This window comes from Takifugu rubripes, chromosome 9 (genome assembly GCF_901000725.2).
Source record: "Takifugu rubripes chromosome 9, fTakRub1.2, whole genome shotgun sequence".
Taxonomy (NCBI): domain Eukaryota; kingdom Metazoa; phylum Chordata; class Actinopteri; order Tetraodontiformes; family Tetraodontidae; genus Takifugu; species Takifugu rubripes.
In genome coordinates, this window is record NC_042293.1 from 7,330,657 (window position 1) to 7,342,972 (window position 12,316).

Genomic DNA, 12,316 nt, shown 5'->3' on the forward strand with positions numbered 1-12,316 from the left:
GTGCAAGAATCTTTTACAACAAGATGCTTTACTCTGAAACCTGGTGCTCAGATTCTCTGGATTTCCTCCACTTTAGTTCAGTTAATTATGTATTTACCTGCAATCTGCAGGAGGCATTACAGGGGAAAGAATCTGTCAATGATTCTACCTGGTAGCAATTTTGAGCTTGAGATTGATTAGCGTAGAAACAGTTGAGGGGCTAATCATAAAAGTGCACTCAGCCAGGGATCATTTGGACACATTGATAATTGTTTCCAAATACTTTACAAATAGGGGAAATTTGGCAATAATATCTTATTAGTTTTCACAACAGCTGAGATGAGGCCACCTGAAAGCGCAGCATCATCCTCATTCCTGCTATCGTCATTAAACTACTGCCCCTCAGTGGGGAGATGTGGAATCACAGATAGAACTCAGCATTACTCTGCATCGGTTACTACGAACATGGACTTGGACAGAACAGTGCTGCTCTGCTGACAGGTAGTGAAAGTGCCCACTGGAAGAAGATCCAGAAAATTCCAGAAGTAAATTCAGAGCAAGACCAAACTGACAGTGATTTGTGTTGAGCCAACAGTGGTCAAGCATTGACAGTTTTCCTGTCAAGAAATAAAAAGAGCTAGTCTCCCAGATTTATTATGGTGGTTCTTAATCATCTTGTCACATTATAACTCATTCTAAATTCTTTCAATGTTTTGTGACACTTTAGGCTTTTACTATTTTTTTAAATGATGATTTAAACTTCAAAGTAAACTAAACGTCAAATATTGACAACAACCATGTTATACGCATTTCCACTGAACTTTTACCTAATATATTTTTGTTCAGACACATCTTGACACATCAGATGTAAGGACAGTATCATGAGACGCCATTTTCAGTGTTGTTTCAGTAACACAACTCCTGCTCTGGAAGGGATAGTGTCATTTTTGTACAATGCACAAGATGTACACAATTGTGGCAAATTAGACAAAGATGTCAAAGGCAAAAAGTGATAACTTCATGTTCATGTAAGTCAACATCACCCCCCCCCCCCCCCAACCAATAACAACAGGCAGGGACCCCACACCTCTTTCTAAGCGACATCTGTATTTATAGAGGATGGAGAGGACACAACACTTGATTTTCATTTATAATGTGAGCTGGATGAGTATTCCCTGCGTGGACAAGAGATTTAATCTGATCTGAGTCAATCAGCGGTTGATTTATAAGCACCTGTCTGAAGAATGTCTTGGTCTGTGCAGTAATGCTGATCAAGACCAAATAAGATTAAGATGAACTTTATTCATCCCCGTGGGGAAATTGAATAAGGAACTGTCGGATGTCTGTTTATACACAGTATTTTGTATAACGTTGTTGAGTATCAGTGCTATATTAAAGTGACTCTTTTGTATACACAGAGTTGAACTATTTGATAAGATCAAATACTGAGAATTCCTAAAATCTGTTTCTTTTGATCTGGGTGATATAAAAGGGTTCACATACTGTATGATGCTCAATGGAGCAAATCCTCTTTTTGTGATTTCCCGCAGCCTTGTTCTCATCTATTGGAAACGTGTGTAACAGCAGGAGGGCTTCAGCTTAAAGTGAGCCTTGGACACGCTTCAAGAGTTTCATAAAAACTCTGAATATCTCTGGGAAGATAAAGAGCATCACCATACAAAACTGTACAAATAAATCAGAACGCTGAGAATTCAGCGGCCAAGTTCTGTCATTGTAGCAGTAGGAAAACAGCAAGACGGAGCTGAAATCACTGCTCAATCGCAAACAAATTCTCTCATGTTTGGACATGCCAGATGCTGCAAAGCAGCAGATATGAAACTTCTGTCTGCACCACAAACTGATAATGAAGCAAAACACTGATTTGGAAAGGTGATGCCAAATGAAGCAAATAAAATGATGATGATTCTCACTGTTGCTGTTGAATCTGCTCCTATAATATCAACCAGAGGTGTTTCTAAAGAGGGTTATGGATGCTCCCTGTATTCATAGATACGCATCATGGTATTGTGAAAATACTGAACTCAGCGTATACATGTGAGCAGCAGTAAACACTCGCATCAGTCAGCATCCTGTAGAAGCAAATATTCTACAGGGCAGCCATTTTGAGAATTAAAGAATTGACCTGTGAGTGCTTGCAGAGTTTTTGTAAATTAAATTTGGATTGGGGAACATAGAAATGTTTTCATTTTCATCGCCTTCAGCCATGAGCGGTAGATTGATAGAAGTGCTGACAGTGAATTACAATGCATTACACAACGTCGAGGCACCCCCTCATGTTTCCAATTGACATCGCCCAGCGGGACATTGACAAACCCTGATCAACCTCTGGCTAAGTTTGATGATGGAACCATAAAAAGAAGCAAAAATTCCGATTAATCAAACACACGTCTTAGCTTTCAATTTTTTTTAAAATGACTTTTCCATTTTCCAAATTTGCATCTCCACTTACAGACAAAGTGATTTGACTTTTGATACTGGGACAACTGTGTTTAGTATTTGAAGACCCATCCTGTTAAACTGCTTTGTGTTTGGGTCATAAAACATATTCCTACTTCAGTATCATCCAGTGAGACCTACAAAAGACAAAGTTTGAAATATGAATGTCTGTATGCTTCGTTTTCTGATATACGAGGTGTGCTTCATGTCCCAGTAGATTTATGCTTTGACTGTGAATGTTCAGGAATATGGATGCTAACAGGAAACCATCATGCTCAAAGTCCTAACAGGATTCTAAGCATCGGTGTTTCCAGAATGAGACCCCTAAAGGTGGAGTGTTTAAAGTTTGGTGGCACCAAGTGCTGATGGATGTAGTAGCTGCACCTTGAGCCTCTCCCTTGTCAACAGTACTGGATCAATGCTGACTGCCAGGGAACAAAAAGGATTTTCCCCCAACTTTATTCACAGGTATTTCAGATCCAGAGGAAGCACGTGCGAGAGAGAGAGAGAGAGAGAGGGATTTAAGAGTCTGCTAGACCCTGCAAGAAGGGAACAGGTCACAGATGAATGCTTCAATGCTGCAGCACTTTTTTTAGAGACACAACAAGGAACGATTTTTCAGCCGAGTGACAACAACACCTCTGCGTTTAGACACAGACAATCGTTGTTTGTTTATGACCACTGAATTCATCCTAATAACCATGCTGGAAAATGAGATCCATCTCCACAAAACATGCACTCAGCCACAGATTCAGCATGATGGACAACTTCGAGCACTGCGGGAAAAACACTTTTTTGGACAGACTGTTTCTGACACGGTTTTACACACATGGCTTAAATCACAGTGGATTGGCTGTGCTCAGTGTGCAGCAGTGGAAAGCTTTTATTTTCATAAGCCCACGGGCCTCCTTTTTAATGGTCCATGTGCAAAACAATGAAACTTGCTGTCCAAACATGGGGATGGGAGAAAACAGGTCCGATTTGCCACAAACACTGGCTGAACATAAGCAAGTCCTGCAGGTCTGTAGCACCATGCCAACACAAGAAGAGTTGCGAAAGCTGTGTAACACCTGCAATGTATAATTATGTTCTGAAAGCAAATGTACTCTTATTTAGTGGGGTTTTCCCAACACGAATTAATGTCTTTAATTTTATTCCTTCATCTGAGCTGCACAAATGCTGAGATCTTCAATAAGTGGAACATCCTCTGTGCTGTTCTATTAGGGCTGCTAATCAAATTCCAACATTATGGCATCATGTTAAATGTCAGTATCAATAGTTTGAGTGCAGAGGTTGGCTGTTGTAGATATGTTTATTTTATCCACATCAAATTTGCAATAAATACCTAAAATTAACAATACAGAGATTAATATTGTTCTTTATATTGCATGTGATGGTGGATTATTAAAGTAGTTAATTAATTTACATTATTCAACATCCAAAATATTCAAAGTTCTCTAGGTTTACATGCACATCTATGATATTTAATTGCACTATATTCCCCTATAAAACACATTGGAGTATAAATTATTTATTGTTTAAATCATTTTGCCTTCTAAGAAGCGATTTGACCTCTTTTAGTTTGTTAGTTTAAGACCATTTCTGGTCTATGAGGCCACAGACCACAACAATAGCCAAGAGTCACATCATGTCAGACCCACTGACCTGACATCTGGAACATCTTTACATGCGTTTTTAAAGTTCTGTTTTAATCACATGAACACAATCATTCTGTTTTTTCCCCACATGTATTTTAGTTTTTTCATGTAACCCTAAGGTGTGCTGTCATGTACATGTAACATTCTCCAAGATCCTCTCCTAAAATGTTGCTAATACGGGTTCCAGATGATGTCCATGTGTAGTAAACGACAATACTTCCACATTTTCAACAATTTGTTTTCATCGTATCTCCTCCGCCAGTAACACCTCAAGCTTCATACAAGGACTTAGACAGAACAAATAATCAAACATAAATATGGTTGTGTATTCACACATGGGCCAGAACTCACCCATCTGTGTTTCAACATTTCCTGTTTCTGGGTTGGGCCCTGCTGCACTGAATCAAACAGCGTACTGCCATCAAACACACCCTAAATACTGGATCATCTCCAGAGGCTAAACACAAATAACACACAGCAAACACTGAAAACACACATGCTCCCTTTACATCCCATGCTTAGGCAATAGATCTTGATATACAGAATACATGTGGTGATCAGGCTGTAAGCATCTGCTGTAGCCATCGAAATACCTTTCACCACTACGAAGCATGCCTGAGGATGTGTGTGTCCAAACACACTGTCCACAATCTGCCCTACAACAACCTAAATTTCCCCATACATCCATCACAGTGACAAAATGCCCACCCACTCCTAATAAGTCCTCAGAGAAGACTTGATTGCTGACAAAGATCAGGAGGGTTTCCCTGTGAGTGTGTGAGTCCCTTAGAGGGACACACACTGCAGAGAGAGAGAGAGAGAGAGTCCTGGTCAAGCCTGACATATGGGAGCAATCACAACATGAAGAGATGAAATGATAAACAAAATAAATACCGATACGTGTTAGTAATAACCAGGATCTTATGCCTAATCTAAATATCTTCACACAGCAGAAGCAGTGACTTTGTGCAGTCCCTGGTCACTGATGACCTTGATCAATGACCTTACTACTGTTCACTGCAGCGCTCAGTGTTGCATCCTCAGGCTCGAACTACTTGAACCCTGATTGAGCAAAGTCTTCTCCTTCCACTATTCACACACAGTATAATTAACGCAACACCCAGATGTTGTTTGGAGCAGTTTCACCAACAACAACATCCTCTTTTCTACCAAGCTCTAGTTAAGACAATGTTTCACATGTCATTTGATTTCAACTGGAGAAAGAGGCTCTCATCAATCCTGATCTTGCCGGTAATTTGCTGGTAGTTAAACTGAAAATCAAATCACCAATGAGGCAAGATTGAAGGGAAATATTTTTCATCAGTGAAAGCTGGTGGAAACCAAACAAATCTGTGAAATCTGTCAGCTATTTAGCAGATAAGCTCCATGTACTGACTCCAAAACAAATAAAATATCAAAGAAAAGGAGATCAAGTCTAATGAAATGCAGTGTACCATTTCTATGCAGCTGGCTCGTATTCTTTTTGCACGCACACAAACACGTCTTCTCACAAATGTTTGTACTGTTTGCTAGCAATGACAGCAGGAATCTGTGTGAGATGAGTAACACATCTATTATCACACAACTGTAGGGGAAAAGCCTCCCCAGGCAATGTTATTTTTTGGATGGGAATTTTAGTTTGACCCAAGTCTGCCGATATAAGCTCCCCACATACGTGCATACCTGCATGTTAACATACTTGATTCAACTACAAATGTTGACATAAGTTGATTTTAAGTGCCAATGAAACCAGTTTTTTTTAAAGGGGGTTATCATTTTGAAACAAAGAGAACAGTTTATCATTGGCTGTGGTTTTCATGGGTGTTGAATGCGGAAGGAAAAAGGCAGGAGAAAGAATGACAAGTACGAGATATGGAGATAGTAATTCATAAACTATCTGTTTGATAGAATAAAAACCTCTGTGGGTGGGGATGCCTCAATATGATAAATCCACAATTAATTATAAAATGTAAATGTGTGTGTATGAGAGAGCGATAAAGAGAGAGAGAGAGAGAGCGATAAAGAGAGAGAGAGAGAGAGAGAGAGAGAGAGAGAGAGAGAGAGAGACTGACTCATTTTAGGGACAATTCTTCAACATCTGGTTTAACTCTTGTTAATCACATGATTGGTGGGTAGAGGAATTTATTTACAACACACACACACTTTCTCTCATCCCTGGCCACTTAACCCCAACTCAACTAAAAGACAATTGTAATCTGACTGCTACACCCAAAAGTTGACCCTGAGAATAAATCTTGTCATCAAACACACTTCTCCATAAACCTTATTGGATATATTGTCTTTAAAAGTCGGGTGTAGAAAAAGTGTTGGCTACCATGTTATCTCTGGACTTTATAAGACGAGAGTAATACTGATCTAATCTATTTCCCAATAGTAATATGTTTTCTCATTCAGCCCTCTAAGGGCCACTGTCACACAGCAGATTACTGCTGACAGTGGATCCTCTCAGTGTTGTCTGACTTCGTCCATCTCTGTTTAATTGCACTAAACTATTGCCAAGTTGAGACACAGCTGGAAACAGCCCTGACCTCATTTTCCAGGGTTCAGTTCAAGTCAAGAAGAGAGGGCCGAGTGGATCTGAGAAATGAAAATGCTGTTCAGGAGTGATTACAAAGATCACTGTCACAGCTGGGCTAGGGTGACACCCCCCTCCCTTTCCTCTACTTGCATAATGACCAGCATGCACTCGTCATATAACAATATAGTCCAAAAACATCCTATTACCACCATCCAGTGGGTCAGTTGACATGGAAATAATGACATGGTTCCTGCTCCAAAGGTTCTAAAATGCATCTTTACCTTTAAAGAACAACAAACCTGTGGACTGTAAATGCAGTGAGCGTGGAGTCTAGAAAAAAATCTACTTTGTGACAGGTAATGTACATTGACAGACATGTAAATTAACATTAGCAATGAATAATCGAACTCTGAACACAGCAAAGGACGCTAAGGCTGCAATATAGCCTGTATGAGTCTTTCTCCAAGTGACACTGAGCTGGAATTTAGGCTAAACTATTCATATTTGTTTGATTATCCACAATCACTGTCTACATGGCAGAATTTGTGTTTCATTTACCACCTGTTAAAGCATAAAAATTCCCTTCTTCAGAGGCTTCATGGTGGAGACATGTATTAAGCACAGCTGAAAAATAAAATTTATGTTGTATATCTTCAGCTGTCTGCCATCGCTCCAAAATTTCCTCGTAAAATATCCCAACCACCCGAAAATCTTAATCCATCTCTCCGTCTGGAGATCCTCCTATTCATTCCCAAACCCCATGAAATTTCAGGCAAAATTCTGTATCTCACTCTCATTCAATCAGCCAGAAGCCTCTCACTCCCTCCCTCCCTCGCTACACACACACACACACACACACACACACACACACACACACACACGCACACACACATACACACACACACACACGGATATGACCTGAAATGGTCTCCAAGTCCAGTTCCCTTAGCTGGCTCTACAGTTGGATTGTAGAAAAAGACTTGGATATCAAACCTTTAATATCTCTGGAGAAAGTGCTGTGCTGCATACCACATCTGGCAAAATAATATTTATGACCATAACCAGATAAGAGGAAGTAAATCAAACACAGAGTACCAGAGAGCACTTGTGCTTATGCTTCCTTTCATTATGAGAGAGCTCCATGGCATTTGCAAACCTGAGCACGTCCCACGCTTCACCTGCAACGCGAATATTCAGGTCGGTCTTTCCTGTAAATAAAAAAGCTAAATAATTTACTATCATCTCTTTTCTGGTAGTTATCAAAACTGACAAATATGTAACAGGCAGTTATTTGGACACCATAGGGATGCCCCTGGTATATATGCGCTCCTGCAAATATCAGTTATTCAGCAGTTATTTACGATGGTGTGGTTTATGAAACATGCTAGCACTCCGAGTTACATGATTTATGGCGATCCACCGCAAACTTCACAGCAAGCACTGATAAGATCTTCAAATGAATCACATCAAATGAGTTGCAACTCAGTTGAAGCGGCTATCCATCCAGAACGCTGAGATTTCAAACATGAAATAGATTTGGAGCATCAGCGCAGGAGGTACAGATATCTATAAAGGAATGAAAGCCCATCCAGGGTGCACTCCTGCCTCTCACACATTAGTCAGGGTCAGAAACAGCTGCATCACCCAAAGAGCACAGAGAAAATGGTGTCCTGCCTCCCTCAGGTGTAATTACCAGGGAAGTGTAAATAAATCTACTAAAAGGTGCAAATGACAAAATAGCGTAGATTGAAGTAGAGTAGACTGCAGAGGAGGCCAGTGGTCACCTTTCTGAATGCATGTGAAGGTCATGGAGTATTATTAGTCCCAGTTGTGCTGAAGTAGTTCCTGGAATGAGGATTAATTTGTCCATCTGTAGTTTGATAAGCTGCCCTGACACTGTTTTATCAGCTGTATGGTTCGTCCTGACACAGGAGTCCGATATTAAGAGGATATCCTCTGAAGAACCCCACCATTTTCATTAATGCTAGTCGTTTAAGTTCTGTTTTAATGTTTTTAGTGAATCATCAGGACTCTTGCACTTCTCTCATGCGTGACCTGCCTGATTGTCCTTCCTGATTGCTGCTGGGAGCAGGTTCAAAAAAGCCCTGGATCCAATCTACTCCCTTTCATTTTCAATCATTAAATATTCATTCAAAAGAAAAAACTCACAATTCACAATGGTCTCAACAGATAAATTTTATGATCCTAAAAGATGTGGTGATCCACCTGAAATTATTTTGGAAATTAATTAAATATTAATCCTTAAATCTGAGGGGTTTCCAATTGTTTGACTTGCCTGACAACAGTTACTGGGCGTGACAAAAAGACATTCATCAGTGATTTCGGACCGGATCTACGGCTCTTTTTGACTCATGGTGGGATGCCATAGAATACACCCTACAGTGAGATGCACCCCTTGCAGAAATTCACCTCTATATCACAAGCCCAAGTGGAAATATTGTGTTCTGGTTTCATTATTTGCGAAAGGTGTAGAAAAGAAGGACATTGGTTACTCACAATCATTAAAACTCTTCTAAAGCAAGTAACCAATGTATTTCTCAACCCAAAATCTTTGTTGCTCATGATTTGTAAGGGACAAAAATAAATGCAGAGCAGCACCTTTCCGTATACCATATTGTGGGAAATGTACCCCGGCTATAGTTACAAAGGGGGTTGTTCGAGTAACTTGAATGTATTTTATCTGGCCTTTCACAAACCCATGGGTGAAAACCAAAGGGTTGCCATTTGGTCTTCCCTTGTGCTGTTTCATCCTGTCGTGCATTAAAGTCTTTCTTTCTCCAAGTCCTTGTTTCATGCCACAGTCTGTTCATACTGGTGTTGTCAGGTTCCTTTTATACTGCATTGAGAGCATGTTCTGTGTAACTTTTGTAATTTAGTATGCAAATCAGTTATCTTCAATTTTCATGGCTGTTTTTGTGTCCCTCCTTTGGCAGTGACAGAGTTCCTTTGAATTTTGTAGAGCCTCCATTTTGAAGGAATGCATTTTATTTTGTTTAATTTTTGCTAATGGCTTTGTTTCTCTTCTGGTCTGGGGGAGTTTTTTGTTTCGAGTTTAATCTTAGATCTTTCCTTCCTCGGGAGTGATCTTTAGTTTAAAGTTTTGTAGCCTGTTTATTTCCTCACTTTGTCGAGAGGGTTATTGGCACCAATAAATAAAGTCAGAGCCTGCCATTAAACTTTCTCTCCATCCCAGTCCTGGCCTGACACATCTCAGTTTTATGTAAGCAGGATTTATTGTGAGGACCAATCAAGCAACATTTCCTAAGTATTTTGTCTCACACATAAATTAATTTGGATCCCTTTATAAGAAGAAGCAAGCTGGAAGGAAACAAACACAGGTGTTTGCGAATGATCCACAATTACCATAGGTTCTCCCAGGAAGAGTCGGGTAAAGTGCTGCTCCCGTGTCCTACCTTACTAAGGAGCTTCTAGTCTACATGGAACGCGGCCCCAAGAAACATCATTAGCTGCACCTGCGTTTACCTGCAAGTTCATGTCTCCGGGCATAAACTCTTCTCGTCAAATAAAATACTGCGTTTGTTTGCTGCTGGTGTACAAAATAATTTGGACAGAGGGGAATCGCTTAAGCGTTAAGACCTTAAAAAAAAACATGGTAAACGGAGTAGCAGCCAGGCAATTCGACACCCCAACCCCCCCAGCCCGCGCCCACGTCATCACGTCCTAATTGCAGGCAAACGACGTAATGCGTTTCCCATTAAAACTGCGAGAAAATACTCAACTTACCGTCGTCGCTTTGCGCCACTCGGGAAACTTGTGCAAATTTCAAGGAAGTGTTTGAGGCGGAAGCGTTTTGTAGCCGTGGTGAATGATTTCGTCCCCCTCCTCTCCCACATCTTCTCCCTCAAGCGCACGAGATCCTCCCTCCTGTCCGCGCGAGTCCACCCGCGCCACTTAAGAACCGATTCACCGAAATCCGATTAGCGTGTCTTCCCCTACTTTACTAAACCGTTCGTAACTGATTATAGGTATAAAGGGTTGCAAAATGTTAGCAATTACAGCCCCAATATTGTGGCAAGATTATTGTTTCTCCAATATATTTTTCCATAAGTAATCTAAAAAAAATGAATCTGAAATTGCAGACAGATTTCCAAAATTCAGGTTAATCTTAAAGTAGAAACATTTTATGCTGTGCATATGTATGTATATTCAAAAGTTGCAAAATACATGACAGTAAAAGTGTACTTGAGTAAGTTATAGGAACATAGTAAAATGCTGTTCTTAGAGTATCAAATAATATAGCTCTTATATCATTAAATCATACTGTTTTTGTACTGTTTTAGGATGAATGTCTCATTTTTAATTACTGCCGTTCATATTTGAAATGAACACATTAATCACAATTTGAATCTACATTTGTGTTTGCATGCATGGGTTTGTGCATTTGTGTGATGGCACAACAGTGACCTGTGTTCAACCAACAATAATAAACTACCCTCTGCGGAGGTCCAACAAAGCCTAACTGTTGAGAGCTCTGTCCTGACAGTGGAGAAAACATGATTAACAACCTTCTTGGGCACCATAAAGACTATTCATTTGTTTTATGACAGAACTGGGGTGTTCAACTTTAAATTCTTGCTGTCTGATGTGTACCTCTCACATAATACCACTTGGTCACATCATTTTAACCTAAACAGAGGAGGTGGTATAACAATCATCTCTCTATAGTGCAGTATTCTGCAGGCAAAACCCTGGACACTGGTTTTAGTGGCCTCCCCAGGATGGAAGATGTGTTCCACAACATCACTAACTACCGTACCTATGAACTCTGTGGTATAACCTCATTGGGTGAATCAGGCCTTCAAACCCAACCGTTGATATAATCGGATTTACAATGAGGCCTCAAGGGGTCCTACGCTGTCCCACAGATGCTCTGTCAAGTGTGATTCTGGGGAATGTTGATGGTCCCGCATAAAGCTCTAACAGTGAGACTGCAACAAATGAACTGGGCGCTTCTAAGGCTACGTGGGTGCTTTGTAACATGCCATGGGCTGTTGCTGAATGCTTTTTTTTAGGTGGCGGAATACATTCAGACTTTTGGTCTGTGCAAACAAATACCAGTTTAAATTGCCCCATTGAAATTTACTGTGTAGATAAATACATCCTGCTCATAGGAATGGGGATAAAAAGTTAGCAATAGAATAGAAAATAATTTCACAATTAGGGCTGAATAAATACCTTTATAACAGCATGTCATCTGTTATTGGAGATGCAAATTGACACTGAATCTGATGAGTTCTGCTGTATTCATTAGGAATGCCAAATATTTTTTAGCTCACATGCAAAGAGAGAAACAAAATGGAGATGTTTCTTAAGCTAAAGTCTGTGTTTCTTGGTCATAAACTTTGAACAAAATAAATGAAAGTCATATTTTTTGTGGTGTAAGTCATCTATTGGTGCAAAACAGATTAATCCTGGTGGAGAGCAGCTTTGTTTCCCCAAGATTAACAATTGGTGATTTATGATCTCGCATGGTGTTTGGACATTTGTGCTTCAACAAGTATGTTCGCTAATCTTTACGCATCCCGAGATAACTCCTCCAGCCTTGTAAAAATATGAGCAGGGATGGAAACTTGGCCTAAGTTAAAGCCAGGCGAAGATCAGAGGTTGGTACTTGCGTGTTAGGGCAAATGCCAGGCGAGTC

The 12,316-nt window shown here is 40.1% G+C and overlaps 1 protein-coding gene across 3 annotated transcripts in view; it reads right to left on the reverse strand.

Moving 5' to 3' along the window:
• The window catches only part of znf469 (zinc finger protein 469), a 143,157-nt gene extending 131,628 nt beyond the window's left edge, over positions 1-11,529 (reverse strand). For all 3 annotated transcript variants that reach the window (XM_011607148.2, XM_029841166.1, XM_029841167.1), the window contains exon 1: positions 10,399-11,529. The gene's annotated coding sequence lies outside the window, so the exon portion shown is untranslated. The remainder of the gene's footprint in view (positions 1-10,398) is intronic.
• Positions 11,530-12,316: the final 787 nt, after the last annotated feature.